The sequence below is a fragment of the Centroberyx gerrardi genome, chromosome 5, assembly GCF_048128805.1.
Source record: "Centroberyx gerrardi isolate f3 chromosome 5, fCenGer3.hap1.cur.20231027, whole genome shotgun sequence".
NCBI lineage: Eukaryota > Metazoa > Chordata > Actinopteri > Beryciformes > Berycidae > Centroberyx > Centroberyx gerrardi.
In genome coordinates this window covers 7,159,350-7,176,306 of record NC_136001.1, presented here as the reverse complement: position 1 = coordinate 7,176,306, position 16,957 = coordinate 7,159,350, and the positions used below count along the sequence as shown (strand labels likewise).

The 16,957-nt window shown below is 40.8% G+C and overlaps 1 protein-coding gene across 1 annotated transcript in view; it reads right to left on the bottom strand.

The window, feature by feature from the left end:
- The window catches only part of angpt4 (angiopoietin 4), a 60,821-nt gene that overhangs the window by 30,962 nt on the left and 12,902 nt on the right, over nt 1-16,957 (bottom strand). The gene's annotated exons all lie outside the window — the stretch shown is intronic.

Sequence of the window (16,957 nt, the reverse complement as noted above, 5' to 3'; positions counted from 1 at the left end):
TGAGCCACTCCTCTCCTCCTTCTCTCCATCCATCCACTTCTTCTTCTACAACTTCTTTCCAGTCTGTCCATCCATTCTTCTATCTCAAACTTTGAACTTCTCCATTCTCCCTCTTTCTTTCTTTCTTTCTCTGTTTCTGTTTCTCCTCTTCTTCATCTCTTCTACTCTTCTAACTGTCCTCCCTTTGCCCCCAACTCTCTGCCCCCATCACTCCCATACCCCCCTCCGCCCCCCCTCCCCTCCTCATCGGCCCTTGTCATTTCCATGGCAACTGAAATCTCCCACAATGCCAACTCACAGCTGTAAAGTGATAAATGACTCTTTAAACAGGGATTTGGGGGGAAAAAACGAGCCAGCATTCAGATACTACTCTCTCTCTCTCTCTCTCTCTCTCTCTCACACACACACACACACACACAGAGGAGGAGTATTTTATCCCTGTCCAGCTGATAACAGCCTGTCCGTTCTGCTAACAAATTTTCTGGCCTTTTGAACAGAGGATAAATCTCACTTACAGTCTGTCTCTCTGTTTCCTCCTCTCGGCTATTTATCATCTAATGCAGTGTGTCTCAATGGCTGGTTGGGGACCCTGAACATGGCTCCCAGAAAGACTGAAAAGGGGTCCTTAAGTTATTCTGGAGAAACTCTGTGACTTTACCAGTGGAAGCTAGTCACATTTTGCATTGAAGTAGTTCCTTGTTTTTGTGATTTTTGCGACTTCTGTGTCACTCAGCCTCATCACTGTGGTGTTTCTGCACTGCTCTTCCCAGAGATCACCTGTCAATCAAACAGTGTGGGCGGAGCTTGGATTTTCTGTTGATGCAGTTTGAGTTTCTCTTTTCTCTGTCTGTTCAGTCATGGTGGCTATCACTGCTCATGCTAACTACCCAGTTCTTCTTCTTCTGTTGATTCCAAACAAACTGGAAATGTAAAACGCATCACTTCCTGTGCGGCAGAGGATTTTTCCCAGGAAAGAGCTACCAGACACCGGCTGGTTAGAACAGACAATGGAAAAGCTTTATGAACTGGATATACTGTAGGTTGAATCAACTATTGTGTTATATCAGTCGGCAATAGAGAGAAGCACCGCACATGTATCTATATGAAAATGTTGCTGATTATTACTTTAAGCTACTATCTGTTGTTTTGTCATAGTCTCCTCATGTTAAGTTGAGCATGATAGAACTGTAGGAAGCTTTTTTTTTATTTTTTTTACTTTTAACTGGGGAACTTTCGTTGGAACACATTCTCATTCACAGTAACAGAGAGGTAGGTGCAGCTTAGCCTCCATAACAGGCTTTTTTTTAGGGAGAGGACTGTGTAAAAACCATAGACTGTAAAAACAGATGTAGTAGTGTGTGTGACCCACAGGTTTCAGAAGGGCCGTTTTGAAGCCAAAAGTTGGGGTTTATGAGCGCCGCCATGTTGACATTTTTTGGAGCCAGAGCAGCCAGAGCGAAGCCGAGGGTCATCCACAGAGCCACAGCGCTGCCTGCTATTGGTCCGTAATCGGCAACCTGTGTGATCACTGGACAGGAGACCTGTCAATCATATAACTTCATATATATAAATCGATATAACCGTTTTATAACCGTTATATCCCGTAAATGATGCAATTATTTTGAAAATCACCATGCAGACACATATTAGAAGAAGTGAAATTAGCTACTGAGACATAACCTCTTGTTGAAAATTTCTTGACTTTGACTTTGTCTTTTTGGAGCCAGCATTTAGCGGACATTAGATTTGGACAATTGCCGCCTGCCGCCACTTCCTTATTGGCTTCAAAATTCACCCGTGGTTTTGGCCGCTTGGTAAAAACGCACCTTTCCCTGAATAAATGAAAGTGTTAAAACCGTGCAGAAGCACGTAAACCTAAATGAGCATTACATTTCCACTGTGAAGAATTCCCTGATTCCCTGATTTTAGTATGATATTATGACACAGTAAAAATTCATAATAAAGCAGCTTTGGAAACTGTTTTGAACTGATATCAGGAAAATATGTAGGTCTGATCACGAAGCGATGCAGGCAGCAGCTATGGACGACTATGGATGTCACCTCAACTTTCATTTTAGCGCTAGATTTACATTGGTTTTCAATGCTGGTGTAGGCTGTCATATCAACGTCTATTCAACGTCCAAATGTTTGCTGGGCTCTGATGAATACATATGTGTGTTCAGGGTAGAAACTCATACCAGACAGTAAAGGAGGAGAAGGTAGATGCCGGTCCAGGCCACACAGTGTTGTGCTGACTGATGGGTTTGTCATATGTTGAACTCCTGTTGTGTCGCCGAGGAAAGAAAGAATAAAACCATAAACACTGATACAAACTAGGCCTCAGAGATCAGACAAGGACATATACCATTTCCTGTTGAATGCTAGTGTGTGTGTGTGTGTGTGTGTGTGTGTGTGTGTGAGAAAAAAAAGAGAGATAGAGAGAGAGAGAGAGAGAGAGAATTTCACCATCTTGTGGGGTCCAAATCTTGTTGACGGCTGTCTTGTTGAGTAGGCTAACATATGAATATGTGTTCATGTACATATGTGTGCATGTGACTGTGTGTCGGTGTGTATATATGCATGTTGAACATTTAGTTCAGTTTAATGTAAACTGCTATCTGAGTGTAACGAACAGCCATAAAACTCTCAATGAAAAATGCAGAGTAAAAGCAATAGATTTATACACAGTTTGTTTCTGACTGCTTCACATTCAGCTCTGGACAGATGTTGATCCACTCTGGATGTAAAACAGGAACCAGGTATTCATGAAACACAACATAAAGACTGTTGCTCTGCTGGATAGATCGGGTGAGACTGCAGTGAATTTGATATCAGGGTAATGGTGAAGGGAAAGACAGTCGGGTTTGTGACCGGTTGGATTTCTCAAAGCAGCTGGAAAATCTGTCAGGCAGCGAACACACTGATCCATCAGGAAACAGACAGAATTATTGACAGATAGATTTGTGTCTGCTGGTTTGTCTTACAGCGTCAACATGGTGGAGAGGCAGAAGAACAGGAAGGCTTTGTTCATAACGGAGCTACTTCAGAGAAAAAAGAAGAAACAGATGATACAGAATAAATTCAATAAGAAACTGAGCTGGAAAACCTGCAGTCATCCCAATGTTATACCAGGCTTTCTCCTTTATCTTTGTTTTTGTAGTCCTTTGATGATGACTTGTACTGTTGTCTGTGATCGCTGTGATTTTGGAGTGTCATAGCAAAGGGTCTGAACACTTATATAAATTATATATTTCAGTTTTTTATTTTTAATATATTTGCAAAAATGTCTAATAATGTGTTTTGCTTTTCATTATGGGGTATTGGTGTAGATTGACGGCAAAAAAAAGTCTATAACAAAGTGTGTAAAATGTGAAGGGGTCTGAATTCTTTCCAGAGCCACTGTGTATAAACTGAAGCAGGGCGGTAGCGGTGCTGGAAACGGGCATAACTGCTCAACAAAACCTTTTTCTCTGGAAAATAAAGAAAAAATGTCACTATTTCCAATATTACATAACACCATTAGTTACATAAGGGGTAATGAACAGTGAGCCGGTCATTATTTTAAAATTAGCCCTGATATTATCCAGCCTATTACACGCCTATACTTACCAAAGACATTAATCAGTTGACATGAAATATTGATTTAAAATGATTTCATTACAAGCTACACTAATTTATAACTTTCTGCTGACTGTCTGCAGTAACAAAGGAGTCTTGTTGCCACAAGGTGGCGGCGGTTAATTTGATTTGATTTGAACAAAATCGACCGGACCTTCTTGACGGAGTGATATGATTAGATGTGAAACAGCGCTCTGGTATTTAGAAATAACAAACCTCAGAAAGTGTTCATTGGCCAATCAGAACTGATTATTCAACAAAGCTATGTGCTAACTAAGACTATAAGAATTCTGTAAGATCTAGAAAAGGATAGTGTGTTATAACATTTAAAGTAATCATCTATCCTTTTGTAGTTGTTATCATTGCACTTGTTTATTCCTAGGCGGCTTGTTTATTTGTTATTTACTCCCAGGAGGTGACAGGGTGGTCTGCTGCGAGAGACACAAACCCGTTTGGATCACAGCCCAGTATACATCGCTGTGAACAAGATACTGAGCCCTCACCTGCTGGAAACGGCTAACTCTGCACCTCTCTGATGACACCAGGACATGACCGTCTCCTAAACAGCAGTGAGCAGAGGAAGCTGGACTCACCAGCGTTAGATTTTCTCCTCTCTCGTCTCTTTGGTTTCCTTTGGTATAAAGCATCACAGACCGGCCAGATGGTAAACATGAGCGAGCTGTGTGACCTTTATTGACCTCACCTTACAGGATTTCTGGGTTTTGAAGTTCAAATTCAGATACTTCTCGCTGCTAGTTGGAGCCGCCGTGTGTAAAGTTGTAGTGCAGCTTTTAAAGAATCATGGGATTCACTAATACTGACTTATTCTATTGTTTCCTACTTTCTTACTGTAAATCATTCTGAACAGGACCAGCTGAATGTCTAAATGTAAATGTAAGTGTGTGTTCATGGTCATCTATGGAATGCTCCTACATATGAAATGTGGTGCTTAATGTTTATATTTTCCATTCCTTGCATACATGTGCTTTTGACTCGCATTTTATTCCACAACGCTTAGAAGTATGAAACACCAGCTTGTTTTGAATTAAACCTGTCAATCCCACTGACAGTGAAGCCTCAGAAAGCAGCACTGCAGGCTGAACATCCATTTGATACTCTCACTTACTGTCCAGACTCAACCCCCCCCGCCACACACACACACACACACACACACACAACCGCCCTCGAGACACTCAGAATGTAAAACACAGACACCCAACCTCTCTGCTGTGTTTGTTTCTCCTCAAGGAAAACACTTCCATTACAAAAAGAGCCATAAGCAAATCAACAAATGCAGCATCCTGCAATAGACAAAAAAATGTAATAAACAAAACACGTCAACATTTTCTGCCCGGATGCGTTATAAACACTTCCACTCAGCTGTTTGTTCACATGGAGCGACTCTGAGAAAAAACACATTTCCCCCAAAACACATTTCATATTCCCCATCCTGAACTTGTAATTGCGTGGAGGTGCGGGGTCGAGGCCAGATTTGATTGCGCCAGCAGATTCCAGCCGATTAATTACGTGTTATCATAAAGTTAGGATTGAGCTGGAAGTGGATTTTGTGTTTTCTTAGCAATTCAGATGGTGCTGGCTGCCCCCAAACTGGGCCGGAGTGCTTTGACCCGGCCGCTCAGAGGGAAGGAGCAGCGCCGGGCCAAAAGGAGAGATTCCTCTCTCCAGCTCACATAAACAAACACAGTATGGCCAACGGCACAAGTACAAAGAGTACTGAAATACTGTACTCATGTAGAAGTAATGCTACCTCAGTAAAATGTTACTCAAGTGCAAGTAAGAGGAATTGTCCAGAAAGGTAAAAGACCAGCTGTTTAAAAATGCCTTTTGTTTGAGCAGAAATTATTAAGATTTTGAACTTTTTTCACAATATTTACCCTTAAATGAAGGGATTACAGATTCTGCAGGGGTCCTTTTAAATACTTTGTCAACCCAAGGTTTGGGTCTGGTTGCTTTTTAGTTCATATTAACAAAGCTATAGTATCAATGAAGTATCATCTAGATCTCACTATATACACTTTAAGTCTATAAGTCTACATAACACTTGCTCAGGCAAAAGAAAGAGTAAATACTTAAAAACAGTGGTTTTCCATCCTGGCTTTCCATCCAGAGTGCTGCAGGTTTTTTTTATCCTACCAATTAGTTAATTGCAGTGAATTGAATTCACCTTGTATCGTGATTAGATGGCTAGAATGAAAACCAGCAGAAGTCTGGGTCCCGAGGAACGTGACTGAAAACCACTGCTTTAAAAAACACAACGGAAGTAAAAGTACAGACTTAAACACTCAGGGGCAGATCAAAGGAAAGGATGACAAATCAGAGAGCAAAGTGCCTGCACAGTTTGGACTGGAGTAAACACTCTGCCCTGTCTGACTCTGCTGTGTGTCTGATTAAACTGATTAGTGCCACACATGTTAGCTGGAGCCTTTTGAACATGTCTGCTCCTCCTGACAGCCGCACTGCAAAACATCAAGAGTTCATCTGCAATTTGGGAAAAATCATTACCTGAAATTCATCATTTAGAGGCATACTGAGTAGGATTTTGCTGCTTGTGGCTTGTCAACGCAACTTTCAAAGTTGACCCCTCCTCCCTGCGGTTGCCAGAACGGTAAAAACCAGTAAAATAGTACAGCGAGGCGAAACGACAAGCAGACAAGGGCTGCGGTCGAATAGTCTTTTTTGTTTAGGAAGGTTCCTAACTGAGTGAAATGACCCGGAAGTACCTAAGTGGCAGCCATGATAAGAGCTGTTCGAATTCTCTACATGCTAAGGAAAGGTGCTTCAATGCTTCCTTACTTATCTCCTTTAGCATAGGATACACTGGACCATCCTTTACGAAAGGAAAGGAGATAATGCCGTCCCACAATTCCTTGCGGCAGCAACATTTAAAGCGACGCACCATCCGGCCGTTCACGAAAACAAACGATCAACAACATGACCTGTTGCTTATTAAGCATTTTCCATCTTATGCCATAACCTGCTAATATGCTTATATGTTTTGAACTTTCAACAATATGTTAAACCCATAGAGGCGAACTATGAACGTTACGCTACTGTTGTAAAATGATCAAAGTGAAGTTAACGTTGTAGCGTAACCTATGCTCAGTTTGCATTAGTTATTTCTTCATTCTGAGCGTTGTTGTATTGCCAGCCTTTAGGAATATCACTAATTAATGTTACTTCAGTCACAGATGCTGAAACCCTTGCCTTAATAAAGGCCTGAATCAGCCATAACAACTTCAAAGCACAATCAAGTCAACATTTCAAGGTGTTTACTGAGTTGTGTGGTGGTTCTTAAGCTATTATATGCATAGGCTTATAATTAGATCATCATCAGCATATTAACCATAACACAGAAGTCTGTCTTTCAAAAAGAAGGGATATGAGACGTTTTTAGCCAGATGATGTTTTTAATTCAACATGTTTGAAACTTAAGAATGATGATATGTACAGTAGTAGATTTGTAGGCCTAACATGTTATGCCTATCTTGCATGAATTTAACAATTATTTTCATACAATCATACTAATTGGGATTCATGTCGATAAATATGAGTGGACAGGAGGGTGAGCGTGAGCAACCGTTCTCAATGTGAGCATTTCGTTTAACTTTTGTGACTGGTAGCCTATATTCCTTTTTTATTTAAATTCCAACCTTGGTGATGAAGTAATATTTTTCACTGGGTTGTCCACATTTATATAGCCTGCATGAAACAACACGGTAAGAACGCACGGGGCGAAGTATCTAAAATGCGCTTTTAGTAGTCCATCTCCGGAACATTGTAGTTTCACCACGGCAGACCCACGTCATTAACATCCGCCGTCGCATAATTACGTAGCCTAGTGTAAGTGCAGTCGGATTCTCTTAGCACCGCGGTTGTCTTTTCCTAAGCCCTTATGAATTCTCCTTCACATCGTTCCTTGACCTCATGACGTTTTCCAACGAGATCAAGGAAAAGTGGTTAGGAATAGGAGTTAGGACGTATTTTTTTGACTATTCGACCGCAGCCAAGGCTCGTTCCAAAACGAAAGTGAATCTGTTGGCTTTCACCCATTGGTGAGTATTGAAGGAGAGAGTGGGGATGAAGACCGACACAGAGTTGGCCTGTTTTCTGTTGGACAGGTAGGTGCCGGTTAGCTTAGCTATCAGCTTTTCCACTACAACGAAGCTATGGTAACAGTAGCTAGCTGCCAGTTCATGACACACACAGCTCTGACCAGTTGCTCTGTTTTAGAGTTCGGACCGCTACCGCAGCCAGCGAGGCTTTTAGATATAAAACGATTTAGCAGTGGTTTTGGTTGCAGGCGGACACACCTGCAGCCAAAAGGTCGACGCCCAGAAACGTCCCGACCATGCAGAAATAAGTAGATCCAGGCAGAAGGCAGCAGGCTCTCTGCAGACACACACACTGTCACACTACCAGTGGACCATAAGTCATGATTTAGTAGGATAGTTTTTGGATGAGTTTATGCTATTTCAAGAAGGAAAATCCGGCTCAGTATGCCTTTAATAACTCTATCCTCGATCCTGACTTTACAAATGTTATGATTTTTTCAATGATGTAAGTTACCCACTATCCATTTAAAAAAGTAGGCCTACCCTGCTTTTTTGAATAATGAACTATCTAGCATTTTGTAAGAGGTGTCATTTTTTTCAAATAGACTTTTTTTTTTCAGATTGAAACTTTTAAAATGCCCGTCTTTACTACCAAGCAACTGATTTTATCTGTAGTCTTAAAATCATCAAATATCAAAGAATCAATATCATCAGAAACAAAACACTGTGCACTTTCTAATGCATAGAAATATAAAACATTTTTTTTGCATTTTTTGCAGTGTGTCTGTACACTGTCAACTCAGCACAACATTTTCCTTGGATCAGAGAGGAGAAGACTCCTTGAAAGCAGTAAATATTTATCACCAAACCCCCCGAGGAAACGGCAAAATGGAGTAATGGCAAAATAATGGTGTTCCAATCCCACCGGAGTGTGTGTGTGTGTGTGTGTGTGTGTGTGTGTGGTTGGATGTACATATTGTACGTGGGTGAGATGGTGTTTCAGTCCCATAGTGGTACATGTGTGTGTATGTATATATACTGTATGTTTGTGTGTGTGTGTGTGTGTGTTCTTTTCCTATAGAGCTGAGCGACCAAGGAAACTCTGCTGATGTTTGGACACTCAACAAAATTGTTGTCTGAGAAAAGTTGACCAAGGCTGAACTTTTCACGGTCAACAGCCGCCAACAGCCAATCAGATTTCCCCGCTTCCTTGTTTCCCTACCAATGTGATTTTGAATTTTGTGAACAACAGCTCCGCCTGCCAAGTGCAAAATGGACGAGAAGTTCAAAGCTTCCCAGTTCTCTACAAGTTTGATGTGAAAGGTGACAGGAATGAACGTCTCAAAAATGATTCTTGGAGAACGGCTGCATTTTATTGACTTTTTTCAGTTTTTACTAATTAGCACTTGTCAGCTGGTTATATTAACTCGTAAAATAACACGAAACGTTAAGACTATAACTTTACTACATGGTATCAACCGATACACATGCACACACACACACACACACACACATGCTTGCTTACACACAGAAAAACACATGCACTCACACTCAAACACACATACAGTATGTGTGTATCATGTCCCCACTGTGCTGATCAGCACTCTGTTTACCGTCAATTGAAATAAATTTCAGGCATCTGCGAATGTGTAAATGTACCAGTAGAGACTCAATTAGCATCAAGAAGACGCTCTATCCTTAATATAATAAAAAAAAAAAGCATTATATTTTTATTTATACGCAACTTTTACTCCTATCCTTTAGTACCTTTTTCTCTTTGTTCGCCGACCTACTCCTCTATTCTTTGCTGCTGCACTGACCCAGTTTGCCCTCGGGGATCAATAATGTTCTGCTCTATCTAATCTTTGCTACAACATTATCCGCTATTTACCTAATTGGACCGAATGAAGGCTGAATGAAAGCAGAGCTTTGCTCGCTGCTGCTGGCGTTGTCATGCGGCACGTAGCGATAAGCAGAGTGAATTAATGGCGGTAGCTCAGGCGCTCGATGACAGGTTGAATAATCATTACAAACACAAACGGCACGTACTGTGTTACCCCGAAAACACAAACACTCTGCGAAAGAATATCAGTATCCATCTTGAGAGCGGGCTGGCTATGTGTGTGTGTGTGTGTGAGTGTGTGTGTTTTACTGTTATATTTGTACTGTACTACAAGTAATGATTAATTCTCAGTCATTTAAGCACGTATTTGGCCGCCAGCATCAAATACAATTACTTTCGCCCTTGGTATTGTTCTTAATCATGACTAAATAACATAATGTCCATGTTTGAGTTGGCTACCTGTCTCTGCTTGGCAGCGCTGAGAGATTCCGTCAGATTCTTTATCCAGTTTGAATTTAAAGTGGACCATATTTAATACTGACTCAAATAAATCTAAAACAGTTAGGAGTTTTATGTAAAAAAAAAATGCACCTGTCTTCTCAGCCTAAATGATGAAGTGGGACTACGGCAGAGAGGAAGCATCCCATCGCCCCTGACTGAGACGCTGTAGATTTCACCAAAGACATTCAGTTTACTGACATCACCTTACAGGATTTATGGGTAATGAAGTACTTCAAACATTCCAAAAATTCAAACAGTTACCTCTCTCTGCCACTTGGGGCTGCCAAAGTATGAAGTTGCCTAAATGCAGCTTTAATTGCACTGAATCAATGACACCTTGCTATCAAATACTCAAATAGAAATGATAAAACAGAAATAGAAACACAGAAATAACAATAGAAATACAAAAGTTGCGAGCAGAGAACTCAACAGTGTTAGCTGAAGCTGCTGCAAGAAGGTTTTCTTCAGCACCTCCAGCAGCCACAAGAAGAAGAAATTTAGTTTACTGATGTCACGTTACAGGACTTCTGGGTAATGAAGTCCTCAGAATTCAAACAGTTAGCTACCTCTTGCTGCAACTCCTTATTGTGTTAAATGTTGTTATATTGTGAATAATCATTAAAGTATCAGTCATATTGATCTAATTACTGAATCATACCATGGCAAACTGTTAATATTGTTAAATTAAAACATTTAGTCGATTTCTTTTTTTTTTTTTTTCTCTGTCTCTTCTTCTCTTCTACCAAGCCACACACACACACACACACACACACAAGATTACATGCTTGATTAGCAGCTAATCTATCTGATATCTTTTGGGAAAACACACACACACACAAACACTCGCTCTCTCTCCCTTTCTGTCTCACAGTCTTTCTCTTGCAAACACACACACAAACATTCATACTGTTTCTTATACACATATACATGTTCTCTTATACACACACACACACACACACACACACACACACTCGCCCCAGCTCTCAGGACAGTAATGGGAAAGTTATGGTTGTTCTGCTGACTGTGGGTTTGTTTCGGTGCCAACAGACAGCGGCGTTTCTCTGGGAAAAGCTAAGTGACTAATGAACCCTGTAAATATGGACATCCAATGGGAAATACAGCGCTTGATTAGGGAGGAACTCTGTTTGTGTGTGTGTGTGTGTGTGTGTGTGTGTGTGTGTGTGAGAGAGAGAGAGAGAGAGAGAGAGAGAGAGAGAGAGAGAGAGAATACGAGTGTGTTTTAGTTTGTGTGTATATACAGTATGTGTGTCATCATGGCCCTTCAGTGTGTAATACAACGGTTCATTAGAGAAATGTGTGTGTGTGTGTAACCTATCTTGGTATCTGGGTTTACTTAAGCAATATTTAAAGGTCTGAAAGATTTTGGAAAAATTAGCGAGACAAAGAGCAGCTGCAGAACGTAACGTAGAGAAATAATCAGGACTTATGTTGTAGATTTGTTCATGAACTGTGGTCGTCTATGTGAGCGCTCACACACACACACACACACACACACACACACTGTTCATGGTAAAGAAGGCGGGACGCAACGTCTGCTGGCTGGGAGTCAAAGTCCAACCACAAACATGAAAATTACATTTTCTTATATTGGATATATTTCTCTGCACAACACTCCCACTCGAGTGTGTGTGTGTGTGTGTATATGTCTGCCTGTGTGTGTGTTTTGTGTCTGTTGGTGTATATGTGTGTCTTTGTGTCTCTAGGTGTGCGCTGTGCCTCTTTGTCTGTTTGTGCGTATATCTGTCTATCTGTGTGTGTGTCTGTGTGTGTGTGTGTGTGTGTGTATGTCACAGATGAGACGTTAGCCAGCTGGTACAGAGACAGATGAAGAGGCTGCAGTCGATGTGAAGTCCTGCAGTAAAGTGCTGCTATCACCGTCTGTCTGCTGCGCTGATAGAGGAGAAACCTCCCTCTGTCTCTTCATCTTCTGTCTCTCTCTCTCTCTCTCTCTCTCTCTGTCTCTCTGATAGTAGAGATCCCATCCCTGCGCTCTCTCTTTCTCTCTCTTTTTGACAGACTCATAGTAGCCAAGCATTTTTCTGCATTGTCTGTCTTGTAGCACTTCAATGTTTCTATTCTCTCTCTCTCCCTCTCTCTCTCTCTCTCTCTCTCTCTCCCCCTCTCCTATACACACAATCACACACTTTGAGGAACTTTGTAACTCTTGGCAGTTAACAACAGCCTCTCTTTTCCGCTTTGTCTCCAACTCTTTCTGACCGAGTACCCAAGATTTTTTTTTTTTTTTGCAAATCATGATTAAAAACACTGAACAGAAATGGCAAATTTTGCTACAATTTTCTTAATATCGCTAAAAAAAGCTTTTACACTCACTTGAGGTGGAAATCTTTTTTTGCCAATAAAGAAATGATGCAATAAATAGTGATGGAAACACGTTTTTTGAATACATAATGACGTTTAACAGTTCTAAGTGGCTTTTGACTTTCTGAAATGTTGCCTCTAAAATATCTGACTTCCCATACCTGCTCCCATACTGTCTCTCCCTCGTTTAAGAAGTCTCCATCATGGTTGTATAGCGATTAGTTTGTGCATTAGATTATTGCCAAAGTGCATTCATTTCTTTTGAAATGCGTGTTTCCATCAGCTGGTTTGAATTGAATAAATGTAAAAACAACACATCCACAAGAAACATGGAAAGAGTCTTTCAAGAGTTGCTTGGTATTTTTATATTACATTACATCATTTAGCAAACGCTTTTGTCCAAAGTGACTTACAATAAGTGCATTTTGTCAACAGTAGTGAAACCAACTGTGTATCACAGTCTTCATCAGCCAAGTCTTTTAATAGGAATAAGTAGCATTTGTAGAATCAGATTTTTTTTAAGTATAGAAGAGGAAGAAGATCGTTACATGATAGGTTAGTTCAAGTGGGGTCCAGGTATTTTTAGTGTCAGATAATGTCGGCCATGTTTCATGCTTTTCATCCAAAGACAAACAAATGCACTTGTCAATGTTTCAATGCACCAACTAATAGCCATACAGTTACAAAGGGGCCTTATACCTGGGAGAGACAGTGGGCATATTTCTAGAAGGTAGTGGTGGACAGACATTTTACACTTCAGAACGTCAAAAGCCTTTTCAACTGCTGTGCAATGAGACTGAACCCTTCACCTGGACAATGCCCAGTCTATGCTTTTATTTATCCTTTTCTTCACTATCTATCTTATAGTTGCACCAAAAAAATCCACTTCAATCGAGCGTTTAAACTTTTTCGCAAAATTGAGGACATTTCATTGAATTTTGCCGCTTCCATTCAGCCTTTCTTACTCAATACATCACACTTTAGAAAAGAAATACTTGAATATAAACCCAGCAGCTCGCTCTCTCTCTCTCTCTCCCTATCAGTATGTTTCTCCCACTTTCCCCACTGTCTTTCTGCTTCTCTCTCCATCCCCATCGCGCCTTTGTTTCCCTCTGTTATATCTTCTCTCACTCTCCTCTCCCCCACCCTCTATCTAATCTAACTTTCTCTCTTTGACTCTCTTTGTTCCTCTCGCTCTTGCTGGTGATTCACTCCTCTGCTTCACTAGTGATTTATGGTTTAACAGGCGACACGTCTGGGAGCGCTGAACTATGTCTTCCTCTCTGTTTCATCCTCTGTGTGTGTTTTTTTCTCCTCTCTCTCTGTCCCACACACATACTCCCTCTCTCTTTATCTTTTCACCTATTTCTCCCCGGCTCTCGTCCTCCTTTTGCTATTTATTTCTATCTGTCACACACACACTCCCTCTATCTCTCTCTGTCTCTCTCCTTGTTTCTCCCCCGTCTTGAAGTTTGACCGCGATAAAAAGTCTAATCAAAACACTCGTATCAACTGACTCAGTTTTCATCAAACAGATCACACAGATTTACCATTACAACACTCCACACCCCCTCAGGTTGTTCAGCGATTTTCCCGAAAATCCACACAAACAGCATTTTCGGTCATGATATGATGATAACGAGCGTCCGCGGAATTCCTCTTAAAAAGCACTTTGTCCACGGACATTGTTTTCCCTCTGGAGCCTCATTTTCAAATAAACTCCTTCATCATCATCATCATTATCATCTTATGGTGGAGATCTTAAGCTGCTCCCCTTCTTTCTCTCTCTCTTTTTCTCTCTCTCTCTAGCTGGTTTCCATCCAAGTATTTTATTTGCAAATTATGATTTATCGAATTTGAAAACCTAAATGGAAATGTCAAAATTCTACAACATTTCCTCAAATAAAATCTTTTAAGACCTTAAACATAGATCATTTATTTTAGGGTCACAAGGAATTTTGCGGTCATAATTCAACGTATTTCCAGTCGAAACAGGACTTTGAGGTGGGACAAAACACAGGAAGGGACGGTTCAAAAGTGTTCAAAAGTTCAAAAATGCTTTGCACATAATCTTGAGCCGTCACAAATTTCAGATTCTTGCAAAGTTGATACATTTGGGACCATCAGCAAGATGTCTTAGGAAAACGAAGTAGGGTTTTTGGGTGTGAACACCCAAAAATGCACCTATGTATTTAAGGTCGAAGAAGGTTTTATATGATGGGACAAGGGGAGTTAAAACATCTGTTATTTTTTCTGATTTTCACTTAGGCCTACACCATGAAATAATCACAAAAAGTATATCGTTTTCCAGGAGGTAAAAGTATTGGGATTTTGATATAAACATACAAAAAAGAGAACATTTTGTGAATTTTTTGGCATTCATTCTTAAATGAGTGTACATTATGATATGGAGAATTATCTAACAACTTAAGAATGTGATTTCTCATTGTGATTTTTCAGACATTTTAAGAACGTGGATACTCTCGTTTTTCTCCATCTCTTTACCCCATTTTCTATTTCTCTGTGCAAACCCTCTCTCTCCTCTTTATCTCTCTTTTTCTCCCTCTTTCCTCCTCTCTCTCTCTCTCTCTCTCTCTCTCTCTCTCTCTGTCAGCTTGTTTGAAGTGTCTCTCCAGCAGCCGCTCAGATGCAGTGTGTTGATAACAGTCCAGTAATCAGCTCCAGTGATATGGAAGGCTGACCTGGCTCCCACTAAAAAGAAAGTCCCGTAAACCTGCATGGTGTGGGTTTTTTTTCCATCTTTACAAGGCAGTTAAAGACTGCAGTAACCCGGCCTGAAAATGAGCCACATGTGGTCAGAGAGCGGCTGCGGTCAGGCTCTCCTGTCGCCTGTGATAGCATAACAAGAGATGCAGACAGGGGCAGCCATTGTAAAAGTCTCACAAATAGAATAAATCGTTTGCTCTGGGCATATTTGAGGTCTGCGGCTCAGGAACCGTTTACAGAATTGGAAGTTCTGCCGCTGAAGACGTCTGATTTTCTGTCGTGTCGTTTCTCCCAGTCACATTATTTACATTTACAGTACGTTTGTATTTTAGGCATTTAGCTGACGCTCCTTCGTATCCTTGAATGGATAGAACAGTCCTTCCACTGTTTGCCATCATAAAATGGCGATTATCGAATTTTAAGGGTTAGTTGCTATGGTGACAGCACGGCATTAAGGTCATAAAGTCTGTCACACTTGCTTGAGAACTGTGAGTCTGTTAGCAAACTGTCAAAGCTCAACTGAAAGCTACGTTAGCGACGAGGCTAACGTAGCTTTATCAAAGACTACTTCTCTCTCTAGCTCTTCTAGTCAACATTAGCATGTTAGCAATCCATGGCAGCAAGGAGACAGAGAAGCTGCTTTAGTTCTTGCTGTAAAACCTCTCAGCTCAGTGACTTGCCGTAAGTCGGTTTATACGGAAGCTAGCCCAACGGTTCACATAAAAATGGCCGCCGCTTCGATCATCCTGGAACGTTGATTTGAATGGGAATGGCCGCTCTATCCATTCAAGTTCAAGTGCAACAGTAGAATAAGCTTCAAGCTTTCAAAGGACATTTCAAGCGTAAGTAATATTTTAATTTTTAACTAACGTTTTTCTTATTTAACCATGACCAAACCATTTCCCTAACCTTAACCAAGTTGTTTTAGTTGCCTAAACTTTTGGGACATAGTTCAATTGGTGGCGGAGGAACGTATTTAAATTTGTTGCAGGGGAACGTAATTCAGTTTGTGGTGGAGAAACGTTATTTTCCCATAATACGTGTCCACAGCACATAAATCGCCGTTTTAGAGTTTGTGTTCATTTCACGTATTTGTGTGAGATCATTTTGGTCAGAGCGACACGACCGGAAACGTTCCTGTGAGAGAAATGCTGGAAAAAGAAGTAAAAATCAGATTTTAGGAGGGCAGCTGTTTTTTGTTTTTTTTTCAATGAGAGTAAACTGGAGGAAGATGTGGGACGAGGGATATGAGCAAGACTTGAGAGATGAGTTTCCACCGTCTGAAGGAAGATGAAGGTGAGTGTCTTGTTATGACTGGAGTGGGAATTATTGACAGAATGGGGAAGTGAACTGCTGCTGGAAGTCACGACATGATGTCATACTCCAATGCTGTCGGGTAAAAACCTCGCAAACTCCAATTTTGGTGATTTTCATGTTTTCACTTCAATGGAAAGATCACATGCTCCTCTATGGATTGAGAAAATTCTACAACCTTTGGGTTTATGAAACACTTTCAAAACGCAACTGAAAACTGGAAAATGCATCGTCGTCCAGCTAAAAACAAGGCTGCTTTTCTTAGCTCCTGAAAAGTTGACATTTTTGAGATACAATATCAAGGGCGTAGGTTTGATTTTGACATTGGTAGGGACACAAATGGGGGCGGTCCGGAGGGGATGTAACCCCCACTGGAAGCTGAGGTGTTTTGCATTTATGATAGACTTCTGACCGCCATTTCATATCATCTAGATCAGTGATTCTCAACCTTTTTCATATCGAGGACCCCTAGTTTAGTCCACATTAGAGCCATGGACCCCCATTTGATGAGATTTTGTCTCTCGGACCCAAATCTGAGAAT